The following is a 15,512-nucleotide window of genomic DNA, read 5'->3' as shown; positions in this document are numbered from 1 at the left end:
GCCGCACACCAGCAATTATCTGACATTATAAGAGGGGGTTGTAGCCCTGGAGGAGGGGGCTGAGGGGAGTAGGACAGAAAAAAAAACCTAGGGGCGGGAGGGTTTTATCTCATTTTACTCAATGTTATTCTGGGAAGAGTGGGGAGGAGCTCAGTGAGAAGCCTTTGAATTAACAAAGGCTAATTCCAGTCGGGGGTGGGGGGGCGGGCAGGAGGGGACAGACAGAGACCTGAAAACAGAGACAGATGAAGCCAGAAAAGCTTCGAAGCAATGACAGAGACAAGAGGGACAGAACTGCAGCTCACAGAGAGTGGGGGAACCAGAGATAGAGTCACAAACTCACATAGAGCACATAGAGTGAGGCACAGAGAATTCAGATCTGGCAAGAAAACAAGGAGCTGTTTATTTGGAGTTGGAAGGGATGAGCTCTCCAGGTTTATTCGGCACGGGGCCAGGATGGGGGCCACCCCATGTTGGTTTAGAGGCTGAGTCTGAGTCTTAATCCAGAGCCCATTCCATATTATCAAATCCCTTCTCCTTTTCCCACCACCTAGTAAATGGCCATGGGACCCCAAGCAGTGGCTTTTGGTGTGTTCATGCATTCATTCCAACCAACACATGACGAGCAGAAACCACGTGGACATGGTCCGACTCTGGACCCTCCTTTCTCCCACCAGGATTGAGCCGCAAGCCTCTCCTCTTCCTTCCAGGTTAAGCTACCTTCTGTAGGTTCATTCTTAGGCTCCGCAGCCGGATCGCCACAGGGTGCCTCCGTATCTAAGGAGTCGCTTCACTGCCTACCTTTTCGTACTCCAACCCTCTCTTACTCAGACATTATTTATACCAGGTCCGTGGTTGGGAAGCTAGGACCTTCACAGTTTTCCTTCTATATTGTCCTAGGGACTTGCTTCCACTGAGTTGGGTACCTTTTCCTCTGCCTGGCTGGGTGGGATTCTGCTGGCCCTTGGCACCAATGAGGCACTGGGGTTCCAGCACTCCACCATATCCTTCTGTCACTCCACTCCCCAGGTGGATTAACGGTGAATGTCTGTTTGACTGACCCCAAAACTAGATAGATGCTGGAGATACCAGCATCTCCATCAAGTTTCAAATGTCTCTCTCCACATCCCTGCTTGCAACGCAGCTATCTAGCTACCGCTTTCTCAGAAAAGCCTTTGCCCATCTGAGCCAAACTTCAAAGAAGGCAATACTGGGGAGAGGTAGGATTATTGAAACTGTAGTAGTGTCCAGGGACTCTGAGTGGCGTAATGAAGAAGGGTCCCAGAAAGAAATAAAGAGATAGACACCCAAAGAGGCAGTGGCTAAAAGACTAAAAGGAAACAACCTTCAAGTCTATACTTGGATTTTTATGCAAAAATGGAAATTTGCAGTCATGTATATCTATATAGACCAGCAAGATGGATGGGCTTTATCACTCATGACCTCTGCATCTATGACGTGCTTTTGTATTTATATTTGCTCCTAGGTCTGACTGCTTCTTGTTCTTTCTGGCCATGTCTCACAGAATAGTAAAAGAGCTGAAGAGATAGGGAGAGAAAGACAAATTGAGCACAGAAAGAAACTGAGAGGGGCAGAGACTTAGAGTCAGAGACCTGTAAGAGTGAAAGAGAAAGGTGCTGACAGTCATCAGAAACCTGGTCAAGGATAGGGCAGACACAGAGACTGACAGCCAACCCCAGGGGCCAAGCTTTCCACTCTCCGTCCCATGTTAGAGACCTGGTATATGGCCCTCCCTCCTGCCTGCTTCTCCCCCAGGCTCTGCCAAGAAATTGGCAAATATATTTGCAACTTCACCAGACACATTTCTCTGCAAGTGTCATAGTATAATACTCTGGAGTCATTTGGACAATGGATGGGCTTCTCCCTGGGCTGCCCCATGGAGACCTCTCTCCACTCATCCTGGCCTTCTAGGATGAGGCTCACCCAGCATTTCTCTTTTGACCTATGTACTTTCCTACTTCTGCAGCTCTCCTGTATAAAAATTAAGCTCCAATCCTATGGAACTCTGTGTGTGCACAAAAATATCTCTTACCCTTATATTTTCTCCTACAAAATTCATCTCCCTGGCAATCCAGTTGGACATCTGTGGCCACACACTGTCTGCGTCTTGCCGGGCTTGGTTGTTGGGACCTATCTGTGTGTACCACAAACAGGTTTGTGTTTTTACCCAGCATAGTCTGTGCATACAGATACCTGCCTGCAGACAGGCTCCATCATCCGCCATGCAGGCCTGGCCACCACTTTTACTGCTGCTGTGGCTGAGAGCATCTTCCAGAAATTCTGAGGACACAGCCCAGACAGCCGTTTACCACGGGGTTCCCCTTTAAAGCTACCCAAATCCCCCTTTTTGGTGGCTTGATTACATTTCAGGTACATATAGTTCTCCCATAATCCAGCCTCACCACAATGTTCTCATGGCACCAAATGACTCCCTCTGCCCTGGAACGGAGACCAGACCTCACCACAGACACATAGGCTAGTGTTCCAGCTTGATAACGGTACCCATGAGCTGGAAAGAGATTTTCAACTTTACATCTCCTTAGGTGTAGATTGGTATCTGTATTTGTACACACGTGACGTTTATTCCTAGAACCATATACATCTCTTCTGCTTGTTTTCACATAAATAACGGTCTCTATGTGGGTACTGGCCAAATCCTAGCACCGCGTATGATGCATGTGGCACGGAACACATACTGGCACATGTATGGCATGTCTGCTTCATACTCTGTACCCTGGTGCCATTTCTTGGTGCAGTACTGGTATCTGCTTCAAATAGGGTTCTGTAGGTCTGATGCTCATTTCTGGGGCTCAGGCTCTTAGATTTTGGCTGCATCCCTCGGCTAAACAAGCAGCCAGTGTGGGAGCCTCGGCAACCTCAGTCCAGGCAGAGGTACTGAACTCTGGGGGGCTGTATTTATAGTTGCTAGGTTACTGCTGTGCCCGCTGGTGAGACCAGGCAGGTCCCCTTCCAGCTGCCCGACACTGGCCTAAGAGTCACCACCTTGATGGACTGAGTTGGGCTTAAAACACCCCGGGGTGGCAGAGTGTTGGCAAGTAGGCTTATGTGTCTGTGTGTGGTGTCTATCTGCAATGTGCAGTCATATGTGTGCTGTTCTCGTGTATGTGTCCCGTGATCATGTGTATGTCCACACTCTGTGTTTTGTATGTGTGTGGTTTGGGGCTGCGTGTGTGTGTGTGTGTGTGTATGTGTGTGTGATATTTGTTATGCGTGTGTTTGTCAGTGTGTGCTGGGTGTGCCTGCGCCCTTGAGTTGGCGGTGAGGCTCACGGGTAACTCGGTGGGTGTCTGTGTGGTTCGTGCACGATGGCCTGCAGGCCCCTGAGTCTCAGTGAGCGTGGGCCTGCGGCCTCCGTGGGAACTGCAGGTCTGGGTCCTCTGTGTGCCCCGGGGCCAGGCCAAAACCAGGCTGGAACCCGCCGGCAGGGCCCCCGAGGCGCCTCTGCCTGCTCTCTGCGTTCTTGCCGGCGGCAGCGATTCGGACTCCCGCTTTCGACAAAGTCTCAGCTCCGCAGCAGCACCCGGCGCGGACTCGCTGGGCGCGCGGACTGAGCTCCGGGTGGAACCAGGACCCTCGCGCCCTCGCCCCCTCGCCCGGGCTGGACCACCGCGAGCACCGCCGACGCCAGCCGCAGAGCCGCGGGTGCGCGGGGAAGAGGAAACGAAAGCGCGGGCTCCGGAGCTGAGGTGAGAAGTGAGCAGAAAGTGAAAAGAGAATCCATCGGAAACAAATAAAAAAGGAAAAACAAAACCCACTCGAAAAGAAAGAAAACGTTACAACAAAAAGGATAAAGTAACGCTAAATGAAATAAAAAGGAGACATACTAAAAACGTTAAAGTTGTTAAACTAAGTGATAGAAAAGGCGAAGAAACAACAGGGCTAGGAAAGGGCTCCGAGGCGCCCGCAGGGAAGGGGGCCCCAGACGGGGCGATGAGGCTTTTGGGAGCCTCCGGCCGCGGGCGCGGCGGGGTCCGGCGGGTGCGCAGCGGCCGGGGCTCCTCCGCGCGCTGCCCGCCGCCGGCACCCGGCTCGGGCGAAGAGCAGGCTGGACGGTCAGCCAGCCCCACCCACAGAGAGTCGCGGGAGCCCGAGGGCCGGGAGCTGCGGGACTCCTTCGCCCCCACCTCTGCCGCCCGCCGAACCCGGCCCCGGGAAATCCTCCTAGCCGCCGCCTCCCAGCGCCGGGTCTCCCCGAGCGTGTGCTCTCGGCTGCGAGGCCCTGCATGCGCAGTGTCTGGGTTCGCGGCGTCAAGCGGAGCCTCGGTCCAGCCTGGGCAGCCGGGAGCGCGGGGACTGCTGAACGCGGTCCGCTCCCCGCCAGCCGTTCGGGACCCCAGCCTGGGGGAAAGCGGACAGCGTCCCTCTCCGCGCAAACTCCACGCGGCAGCCTGGACTGGGATGTGGGGCCAGGGGGCTGAATAATTAACAACCAGGAGAAGCCGGGGAGAGCGGGAAGCCTGGCAAGCCAGGGAAAGGGAAGATGAGACAGAGAGACATAGAGAGACAGGGACAGAGGGAGACAGAGAGGGGGCTAAGAGCGACGCGGGCGAGAGAGGAAGAAAGGCTGGGGAGAAGGAAAAATGAGATAAATAAAGGAAAAAAGAGAAGCGAAGGGCGGTGGGAGAGGCAGCCGGGCCTCTCTGGGAGCTTAGCCAGAGGCGCCCGTACCCCCCTCCCCTGCGCGTTTGCTGGGAGCCGCTCCCCTTCCCTTTTCTTTCCAAGCTGCCGAATTCTGTCCCTAGACGCTACGTTCCCAGTAGAGGGTAGGGCCAGGATCCAAAGATGCCGACCGTGGCCGTGGCTCTCTGGAAGCAGGCAAAGGGGATGGAGAATCTGTGGGCTATAGAGAAGCTGTGACATTGTAGGGCACAGAAAAAGGGCCTCCGAGAAGGGTCCAGCCAGCAGGCCCCCACCCCCCAACCCCCAGATCCAGGGCCGCTTCTGGAATCACATTAGGGAGAGGCTGGCCTGGTTCAGAGCTCGCCCATCCTAAACAAGATAAATAAATAATTCCCGGCTGGCTTCAGTGTGGGAGGAATCAAAGAACCAGAACAAATACCTCCCACAGCCTCCCTGCCCACCCCCCGCCCCCATCCCCGGACAGGTGGGGAAAGGGCTGCTATGACCAGCTTTGTGGCCTTGGTCAAGTCACTTCCTCCATCCCTTTTTGCTTTTATAAACGGAGAGCCTTGGGCTGGAAGCCATGGAAGTCGCTCCAGTGGAAAGATGGTCAGAGCTGGGAATGAATGGGACGTAGGAGTCACTCCAAATGAGACCAACCCAGATTTGGTGGGTCAGTTAAGCTCATCCCAGAACATTTTGGACCTCGTAGGTAAACATATTGTGTATTAATGCGTGGCTGGGTGTGGGCCAATCTGAAAGAAAGCAATCGGCTGAGTGGGTGGGAGGCGAGCAGTGGGCTGCTTCTGTGAGAGAAGCCCAGGAGAACAGGGAGCAAGAGGGCTTCCCAGGAGGGTCCCTGACATGAGATCAATGACCAGACAGGGTGCTGCGGCAGAAGAGGATGGCATAAAGGCCAGACAGCTTGGTGGAGGGTGCTGGTGCTGGGAAGAGCACAGTTTGAGGCTGGCCGTGTGACTCCAAGCCAATTAAACTCTCCGACCTCCTTCTGAACAGGCAAAATGGAGGAGCGGAAACCAACTTCCCTGGGTTGTGGTAATAAGAACTGAATAAATTAATATACCTGCTTGGCTCTTCATGGATAAGAAATCGGGGTGTGTGTGTGTGTGTGTGTGTGTGTGTATTTCCAGTTCAGGAATGTCACGTTCATATTGTTATATCTTCTTGTTTGGGGTGGTGCTGAGTGGAGGACGTGTGAGGAATGGCTGTGTTTTGCTGCCTGTCACTCTTGCCTTCCTGTTTTAACCAGTCTCTGAATCCCTGTGTCAGACTCAAATTATTGCAGATAATTAAATATATAATATGAAGCGTTGCTCTTTTTAAAAAGACACTGAAATAAAGTAAAACATCCCTCAATTCATTGAAATAGCCGCAATAAAACACTGTGGAAGTCAAATGTTTCCTGGAGCCTCCACCAGTTACCTGCTGCATCTTTTACAGTTAAAGTTAACACACTCAAAAGGGATTGTATTTCTATCTGGAATGGAGTAATTGGTACTGCCTTTCTGTCTGTCCAACCCCACCCCCACTTTCCTTATTTCTGTGCTTTATTTTCAGAGAATTAAGGAGATTCTATGTATGGAAAATGCATATTTTGACTGTTTTGGTTTTAATAGCCCAAGTTAAACCTATAAATTTAATACAATTCCAATAAAATGCCTGTTCAAGGATAGATACGTAACAATGAAGTTTTGGAAGTAACTTGAATGCTGAAAAGAATAAAGATGTTGTGCAGGAAAGGAAAAATTTAGACATTTATGAACATGAATAGATGTCACAGCGTAATGTTGAGTGAAAAAGTTAGAAGTTAATGAGAGAAGTAGCACTATTCTATTTATGCAGATAAAAAAACATATGAAATACACATATAGTATTCGTAGTATGTTTGCATATTTGGGAGAGACAGTCAAGGAAAGAAAATGCGTGTGTGACCACAGGAAATGAAAGTGTAGGCAAGAGGAAACGTAAGTCTTTGTGATGGAAGATGATAGACTGAAGAAAGGAAAAAACTGTGAACTAAGAGTCAAAAACAGTCAAGTTTCAGTCCTGGCTCTGTCACTTACTAAACTGGGTGACCTTAGGCATGTCACTGACCCTGTTTTCCAGTCTTTTGAATGCCCTTCTCATTCAGTTGTTGTGAGATCTAAATGAAATTCTATTCATCAAAGTTTCTTTATAATCTACAAGTGCTCTATGAATGCACGATATCATATGTACTGCAAATAACTTATGTGACCCAAACTACATCAATGCGTCCTACCACACCACGCCTCATACTGAATGGGCCTCCCATATGCCCCATCTCTGCGGCTGGGATCTCCAGATGGAGGGGATCCGAGGCCTGGAGGCGCTTGGGCTGTGGGGGATGGAGGTGAGGTGAGAGTGTGGAGGGTTGGGCAGCATGGTTCATTATCACCTTATCTCCCTTTTCACATTTTTCAGCCCTCACCCACCAGCAGTTTGCCCCTTCCCCCTACTTGGCGCTTTCTCTGCCTGGACTTGACATACATGGTGAGTGGAAGAGTCCTCCTGGGCTGTGGGCTGTAGCATTGGAGGACAGGGGGTGAGAAATGGACTGAGATTACAATGGAAGGGATATTATTGGGATTCTAAGAAGAATTCTGACCTTCCAAGGCAAGAGACCCAGTAATATTCTCTCCCCAGAGAAAAGTCCCCTAACACCCTGGGAATGCAAAGACCTGGGGCAGGGGGTGGTAGAGAAGACACCCCAGCACACCCGAAAGAGGGGGAGGGGGAAAGGAGAAAAAAGAGGCTTGAGAGGGCACAGGGAGAATTCTTATTTCTGTGCTCTCTCAAGAGGAGAGGGGCTTGCATTGCGAAGCTAACGAACTTCTTCCCAAATTCTCTGTGCGGGATTTGGCTGCTCCCAGAGGGGGGTCCTTTCTAACAAGGTGCCCCCGGGCCCTGCCCCTCCCTCCCCAGGAGCTGAAGCCGCCAAAGGTTCGTGGAATATAATGGATCATTTTCCAATTTACCAGGGTCTTAGAGATTACGCCGCTAATCCCATCAAAGACCATCTGCTTACATTGTCCCTCCTGAGCCAAAATAAATAGATCCTTTACTCCCTCCACTTCAACTCCTCTGGGGTATTGTAGCAGGAGAAAGTTCGACAAGGCCCATCCCATTTCCCCCTCCCTCCCGCTGAGGGCTGGACAGAAAAGGAGAAAACAAACTTAGCTTGTCTGAGGTGTGAAAGGTCACTTACGATCCTGACCTGCATTCTTCTCGGGAGCCTGCGACGATGGGAATTGGGGAGAGGGGCGGACCCCGGGGCTCTGGAGGTCTCTCAGGATCAGCCCCCTGCGGAGGTGTGGGACAGGCTGTTCTGTGCCCCACCAGCCTGCTGTCTCTGCTCTGAGGCCACCTTAGCCCCAGCCCATTTTTGGTTCCTTTCGAGTCTTTCTGAGTTTCTTCCACCTATGACTGTTGGGAAATAATTATTAAAATCTAATTTTCATCCCTCTCTTGCCAGAACTGTGGGAAAAAGGACACGAAAATCCACATAAACACTAATTTGATTCCATCTAAGAGTCATTTGTTCTATAGGCTTTCCACATTTCTTCTCTTATTTCTTATTACTCTGTTGCAGAAAGGGGCTTCGTAAATGGGGAAGAGAGGAGCTTGGGGGAGTGCCTTCTAGCCCAAGGTCTCGGGGAAGTTGAGGACTAGAACCAGGAGTGTGTATGTGCAAACTGGGCTTCAGAAATTAGATTATGCACATTATATATTAAAAGGTGATAAGCGCTATGGACGATAAATGAAATGTAAAACAGCATAAGGGGATGGGGTGGGGCCTCATTGAGAAGTCGGCATTGGAGCAAAGACTTAGAGAGATAAGAGAGTTATTCGCGAGGAAATCAGGAAAAAGTTCCACACACAAAGAACATCCAGTCTCTTCTCACAGTTTCCTTCCATCTTGGCTGCCTCTACCCCATTTTGTTCTTCAGTCATCATTGTTAGCAGCTGTTTTCTAACCTGTTCACGAACTAAAGGGGCTTCCAGCAACCGTCTTATCCTTTGCAGGACAATCTGCAGGGTCAGGTCTCCCAAACTCTGGCAAACAGCTGCCTGTTGGGGATGACTCTGCCCTAGACTCATCTGGTCTCCCGTAAAGACACGTTTTACTTTAGAAAAGCAGCGTAGGGTGACAGAAACAACATAGGCATCGGAGTCAGGAAGATCTCATTTTGAATGAAGCCCAGCTCTGCTACTTATGAGCGATGTGATCCTGGGTATGGCTCCTGGACTCTCTGGCTCTCCATTTCCTCGTTGTAAAACAAGTATCATGCCTACCTCATCAGGCTGCTGGGGAAATGTACAGATCCTGGTGGGTGCTCTGCACACAGCACTGTGTGAGATAGAGCAGAGAATGGGCCTCAAACCATAGAGAAGTTAGAATTTGCTTAAGAAATTCAACAGGGATATGTAAAGCACTGCATTTAGAGACAAAATATAAATTTTCTAGTTACAAGATTTGTTCATTTGACAAGTGTTTGCTGGATGACTCTATGGACCAGGCACTAAGGGACATAAGGGGAAGGAGACATCTGCCCTAATTAAAGATCACAAATTATTGCTCAGAAAATATAGATAGAAATTCTATGGAGAGAGAAAGAGATCCTGTTCAACGGGGGTAATGTAGAATCGGGAAAGGTTTCACTAAAGAGTTGGGCACGAGCTGGGTGTTCTTTGAAGGAAGGATAGGACCCAAACATTGAGACAGTAGGACAAAGCAGTGCATGTGAGAGACCAGGCTTGACAATGATGCATATCGGAAAGACCTGAACATTTAGGTAACCATAAGCTCAGTATGAGCCAGTAACGTGATGGAACTGCTAAGAGCTGATGTGGTCTTTGGCTCTGGGAAGAAGAATCACATTCCAGTCAAGAAAGCTGAAGAGTGTTACTGTACTTGTAACTGACTCCATCTGAAGCAAGATACTGACATGTAAGAGAGCACTGAGAAGAGGATTAACCAAATGTCCAAGGGGCTCTGCCATATATAAGGGATGTGGCCGTGGGCAGGTTACTTCATGTCTCTCATCTTCATTTCCCTTATCAATAAAATCAGAAAGAAGTTTATTGCGCAGGGTTCATAGTGAGGGTTAAATGAGATTGTATGAGAATACCTACTAAAGTGCCTGGCACATGGGAAATACTTCAAATGATTCTTGAAAAAGAAGTCTTCATTAAGTGAAGAATTACGAACAAACTGATCCTGGAGCTGTGGTACCTGTCTTTAACTATTTAATGGGCAATCCGCATAGAAGAGGGGCAGACTTATTGAATCGTACAGGAAAAGAATCAGTGAGTGGAAATGAAAAGGCACCGCATTAGGGTTTGGCATAAAGAAGAATGTACAAATGGTCAGAAAAGACCAAATACAGAGAATGTTTAGTCAAGAACAGCCACCAATTTTTGGTGATTTTAGACCAAGATATAGAAGAATGAATTTCTGTTTTGAGTATGTGATTGAACTACCTGATTTCTTAGCGGTATGCGCCGGTAGTCCCAGCTATGTTGGAGGCTGAGGTGAGAGGGTCGCTTGAGCTTGGGTGGTTAAGGCTTCAATGAGCTGAGATCACACCACTGCACTCTAGCCTGGATGACAGAGCAAGACCCTATCTCTAAATAAATAAATAAAATAAAAAATAAAATTTGCACTAGCTGATTTCTAACATTGTTTCCAGTGTCAAAGTTCTAACACAAAGCAGTGAATATGTCAACTTACATTAAAAATTTTAAGCTTCCTCAAAGTTTCACGAAGGCAGGGATCATGGCCATGTGGTCCATTTCTCCATCAATGGCCCAGAAGAGTACTGGGCATATAACATGCATTTGATAAATATTTGTTTAATGAATAAATGAATGGAATAAATAATGCATGTCAAAGTTCTTGTACACTGGAAAATACTGCAGATAGTTATAAGTAGCCATGATAATCACTGGCTTTTTTTTCTTTTTCTTTTTCTTTTTCTTTTTCTTTTTTTGAGGCAGAGTCTTGCTCTGTCACCCAGGCTGGAGTGCAGTGGCGCGATCTCGGCTCACTGCAACCTCCGCCTCCCAGGTTTAACCGATTCTTCTGCCTCAGCCTCCCGAGTAGCTGCGATTACAGGCGTGTGCCACCGCATCCGGCTAATTTTTGTATTTTTAGTAGAGATGGGGTTTCACCAGGTTGGCCAGGCTGGTCTCGAACTCCTGACCTCAGGTGATCTGCCCGCCTCAGCCTCCCAAAGTGCTGGGGTTACAGGTGTGAGCCACTGCGCCCGGCTGATAATCACTGACTTTTTTTAGTGTTCTATTACAAGTGCTTTATATGCATTATTATAAAGACAGTGTTACAGGAGCTCGGTGTAAAAAGCACAATGCTCACTACTTCTCCTCCCCTACCATGGGAAGAAGGGAGATCTGGAGGAAACAGGAAAGACCAGGAAATTACCATCCACAGAAGAGAGGACAGAGGGTAAGACGGTGGTCTTGGTTCCATTGTGCTAAAGGCAACTGGGAGGGGCATGGCTGGGCTGCATATCCACTGATGCCTGCTAAAATAGGACGCTGAACAGAACAACTTTGGGAATGGAGATGATACAGAGAAGCGGTTTTGTCTTAGAGTTACAAACCCAAGCAGAGTGAAGCTAAGAAGGTGGCATCTTTCCACTGGCGCTATGTTCATGACTCAGAAGGCTTGCATTACGGTGGCGAAGGCATAATCAACTCCCTGTAGCCGTCTACTACCTCAGTAACTTTTTAGGGTTTCCTGACTGAGACAGAATTTATTCAAAGGCCCTTGGCTTTTGGCAGTGCTTTCTCTCCTGTATCGAAGAACCAATACTTGGTCAAAAAATACAATGAAGAGTTTCCAGTAGTTACACAGCCTGATTTCTGCTTTGCTTTTACTTTGCTGAGAAGGGCTATAGTCACAGTCTCTCTCTCTCTCTCTCAATAAATGGGAGGAGAGGGGTCTGTGGTGTCCTGAGGAAGAAATGGGTGAGGCAGTAACTTCCCCAGGGTACTATTACTCAATTAAAAAAAAAATCTAGACCAGGCGTGGTGGCTCGCTCCTGTAATCTCGGCACTTTGGGAGGCTGAGGTGGGGAAAATCACCTGAGGTCAGGAGTTTGAGACTGGCCTTGCCAACATGGTGAAACCCCGTCTCTACTAAAAATACAAAAATTAGCGGGGCATGGTGGTGTGCACCTATAATCCCAGCTACTCAGGAGGCTGAGGCAGGAGAATCGCTTGAACCCAGGAGGCAGAGGTTGCAGTGAGCCGAGTTCGCGCAACTGCACTCCAGCCTGGGCGACAGCAAGACTCCGTCTCAAAAAAAAAAAAAAAAAAAAAAAAAGAACAAAAAAACAAAACAAAACAAAACAAAAACGAAAAAAAGAAAGGAAAGAAAAAATAAATTCTGTCATCAGATCTTTCCCCAATCAGTGCAGATTGGGTAATCCTATCTAAATGCCTTCTCACCCTAATCCAGATTTCTCATGCAATGTTCCCATTTTTTTTCCTTTCTTATGCCCTTTTTGGAGCCAGAGAACTCTAATTCCACGGGGTATCTGAAAAGAAGAAACCCTAGGTAATATGTATTTGGCTCCCCCAGCTTTTCTCTTCCTTGCCTGCTTCAATGTCTTTATCACTGAAGAGAGTGCATCATTTGAAAAGACAGATATAGAAGGGGAAAGGGTGCTTAAAGTCTGGGGAATACAGAGGAGGTGCCCCTCCTGGGCAGCCCCTGGATTGGAAGAAGTTCTGGTCTCTTGGTTTGTTGCCTTGTGCCGCCACCTAGTGTCCCAAGACCTTAAAATATCATACCTATATTTCATTCATTCAGATTCATTTATTCACTGATTCTTTCCATCTTTCAGCAAAATATATTAAACCTTCCCTCTAGCCAACTATGGAGGCAAGTTGCCCTACCCCTCCAGTTTCTAGGAATTCCTGTTGTCATTCTGTTCTAGACAGTTCCCTTGCTGTCCTTTGCTTTCTGTGAAAAGAGACTTTAACCTTTCTCTGAATATTCCAGGTAAATTTAATTCTAGTACTTCTTGCTATGGTTCAGACTCATTCCCTTCTGTTAGTGTAAGTGGAGACTAGGTGCTCTGTAATCCCTTCCTAACAATCCATTTCCAGTCAAGGCTCTGGGTGGATGAGAGTGTCCACTGAAGACAGCAGGAGGGGGAAATGACACAGTGTGAGGTTAGACAATGCTGTCACCTATTTGACACTTTATAAAGAGGGTCTGTATATGTCAGGATATTTCATTTTTACAGCACCCTACTGAGGTTCACAGGGCATGTATTAGCATTCCCATTTCACAGGTGAGGAAACAGGCTAAAGAAAGTCAATAGCTGGGCGTGGTGGCATGTGCCTGTGGTCCCAGCTACTTGGGAGACTGCGGTGGGAGGATCACCTGAGCCCAGGAGGTTGAGGTTGTGGTGAGCTGAGTTTGGGCCACTGCACTCCAGCCTGGACAACTAGAGTGAGACCCTGTGTCAAAAAAAAAAAAAAAAAAAAAAAAAAGAAAAGAAAAAAGAAAGAAAAAGAAAAGAAAAGAAAAGAAAGTCAAGCAGTTGATTGACAGGGATGTAATGGAAAAGCTGAGCAAGTAAGAGGTCTCCTGGCTCTCATTCAGGGTATACGTCTTTTTTTTTTTTTTTTTTTTTTTTTTTTTTTGATGGAGTCTCGCTCTGTCACCCAGGCTGGAGTGTGGTGGCATGATCTCGGCTCACTGCAACCTCCGCCTCCCGGGTTCGAGCGATTCTCCTGCCTCAGCCTCCCAAGTAGCAGGGATTACAGGCGCGCACCACCATGCCCAGTTAACTTTTTGTATTTTTAGTAGAGACAGGGTTTCACCACGATGGATGGCCAAGCTGGTTTCGAACTCCTGACCTCAAGTGATCTGCCGGCCTCGGCCTCCCACAATGCTAGGATTACAGGCGTGAGCCACCGCGCCCGGCCGAGGGTGTATGTCTTTACATCGGGCTGTCCAAAATAAGAATGGAAACCTAGAATAGAAAGCTCCTCCCAGGCCGGGAGGAGAAGACAGGCAGAGGGCAGCGGTGTCACAACAAGCCGTGCTCCAGAGGGGAGTGGATATGGCCTGGAGAGCGAGGAGGGCTTTTTCCTGCCTGAGAGGTGAGTGAGACTCCTTCTGTGGCACAAATGCTCCTCCTGGTGGCCGCAGCAGGCTATGGCAGGGAAGAGGAAACGAAGGAGGCGAGCTGGAGGGGCTGAGCTGGGTTGGGAAGAAAGTCCCGGAAGTAGCATCATTTAATCGACATTGATGTGAATTTCCAGAAAGGCAGACATATTCATACTCAAATGTAAACAGATAAAATCCAGTTTGAATGTATTTTATTTATTCCCATGATTACTATACCTATTATTAAGCTCTTAATCTTTACTAGGCACCTTTCTAAGTGTTTTACTTGCATCTTATTTAATCCTCACAACTCCATGAGGAGGTTAAGCAATGGGCACTGAATCACACAAGCAGAAAGTGGTGGAGGCAGGACTTGAACCCAGATCTGCATGACTTCAAAGCCCAGAACACGGCTTCCCTCTTCCCAACATTCAGGACAGAACTGACTGTCAAAGTAGGCAAAATTTATTTATGTCAGAATCCAATGGAAAAAAATAGTCTCTCATTTTAGGGGTATCCCTGATGTATTCCAGCCTCCAAGTACTGATTCCCTCCTAAAAGGCAATTCAGGTCAGAAATACAGCACAACAGCTCACCTGACAGAACCTGGAATGCAGAAGTGGAAGGATTAGCAAGAATGGACCAAATGTTTGATTAATTTGAATCAGTCAAACTAAAATTGGTACATTGTACATGCCTACTCTGGACACTGCTTAGTGGGGGAGATAATGTTCGAGATACAGAGATGGCTAAGAAATAGTCCATATCCTCTGAGAACATAAAAGAGTAGAGGGGGAGACAAACATTTACAAAAGTATCTCTGAGATGAGGAAAAATATGGTTTAAAAAAAGGCAAAAATACTAAGAGTGGGAGTTGGAAGAGGTAGACCTAAATGACTCCTTGGAAGATTTGAAAGGGTTTTCTGACCGGGTGTGGTGGTTCAAGCCTATAATCCCAGTACTTTTGAAGGCTGAGGAGGGAGGATCGCTTGGGCCCAGGAGTTCGAGGTTGCAATGAGCTATGATTGCGCCAGTGCATTCCAGCCTTGGTGACCGAGTGAGACCCTGTCTCAAAATTTAATTAATTAATTATTATTATTATTATTATTATTTGAGGTGGAGTTTCGCTCTTGTTGTCCAGGACGGAGTGCAGTGGTGCGATCTTGGCTCACCGCAACCTCTGCCTCCCGGGTTCAAGCAATTCTCCTGCCTCAGCCTCCCGAGTAGCTGGGATTACAGGCATGTGCCACCACACATGGCTAATTTTCTATTTTTAGTAGAGATGGAGTTTCTCCATGTTGGTCAGGCTGGTCTCGAACTCCCAACCTCAGGTGATCCATCCACCTTGGCTTCCCAAAGTGCTGGGATTACAGGTGTGAGCCACCGCACCCGGCAATTAATTTTTAAAAAGAAAGGGTTTTCTGTGGAGGTGGCAGCTGAACTGGGCTTTAAGTATTGATAGGATTTCAACAGACACATATGAGAGGGGGGGTTAGATAGGGAAGAAAGGGAATCACAGAGAGAAGCAATAGCAAGAACAAAGACTTGGGTCATGGGGGGAAGTGCAGGGCATGCTGAAAACTTGTGTTCTTGGCTAGATGGAATATAAGGTTCACCAAGGGCATAGGCAGGAGATAAGGCTGGCATTAGAGGGTAGAGAGCC

Source organism: Pan troglodytes, chromosome 1, assembly GCF_028858775.2.
Source record: "Pan troglodytes isolate AG18354 chromosome 1, NHGRI_mPanTro3-v2.0_pri, whole genome shotgun sequence".
Lineage (NCBI taxonomy): Eukaryota > Metazoa > Chordata > Mammalia > Primates > Hominidae > Pan > Pan troglodytes.
The sequence above is the reverse complement of the archived record's forward strand: the minus strand, read 5'-3'. Positions refer to the sequence as shown.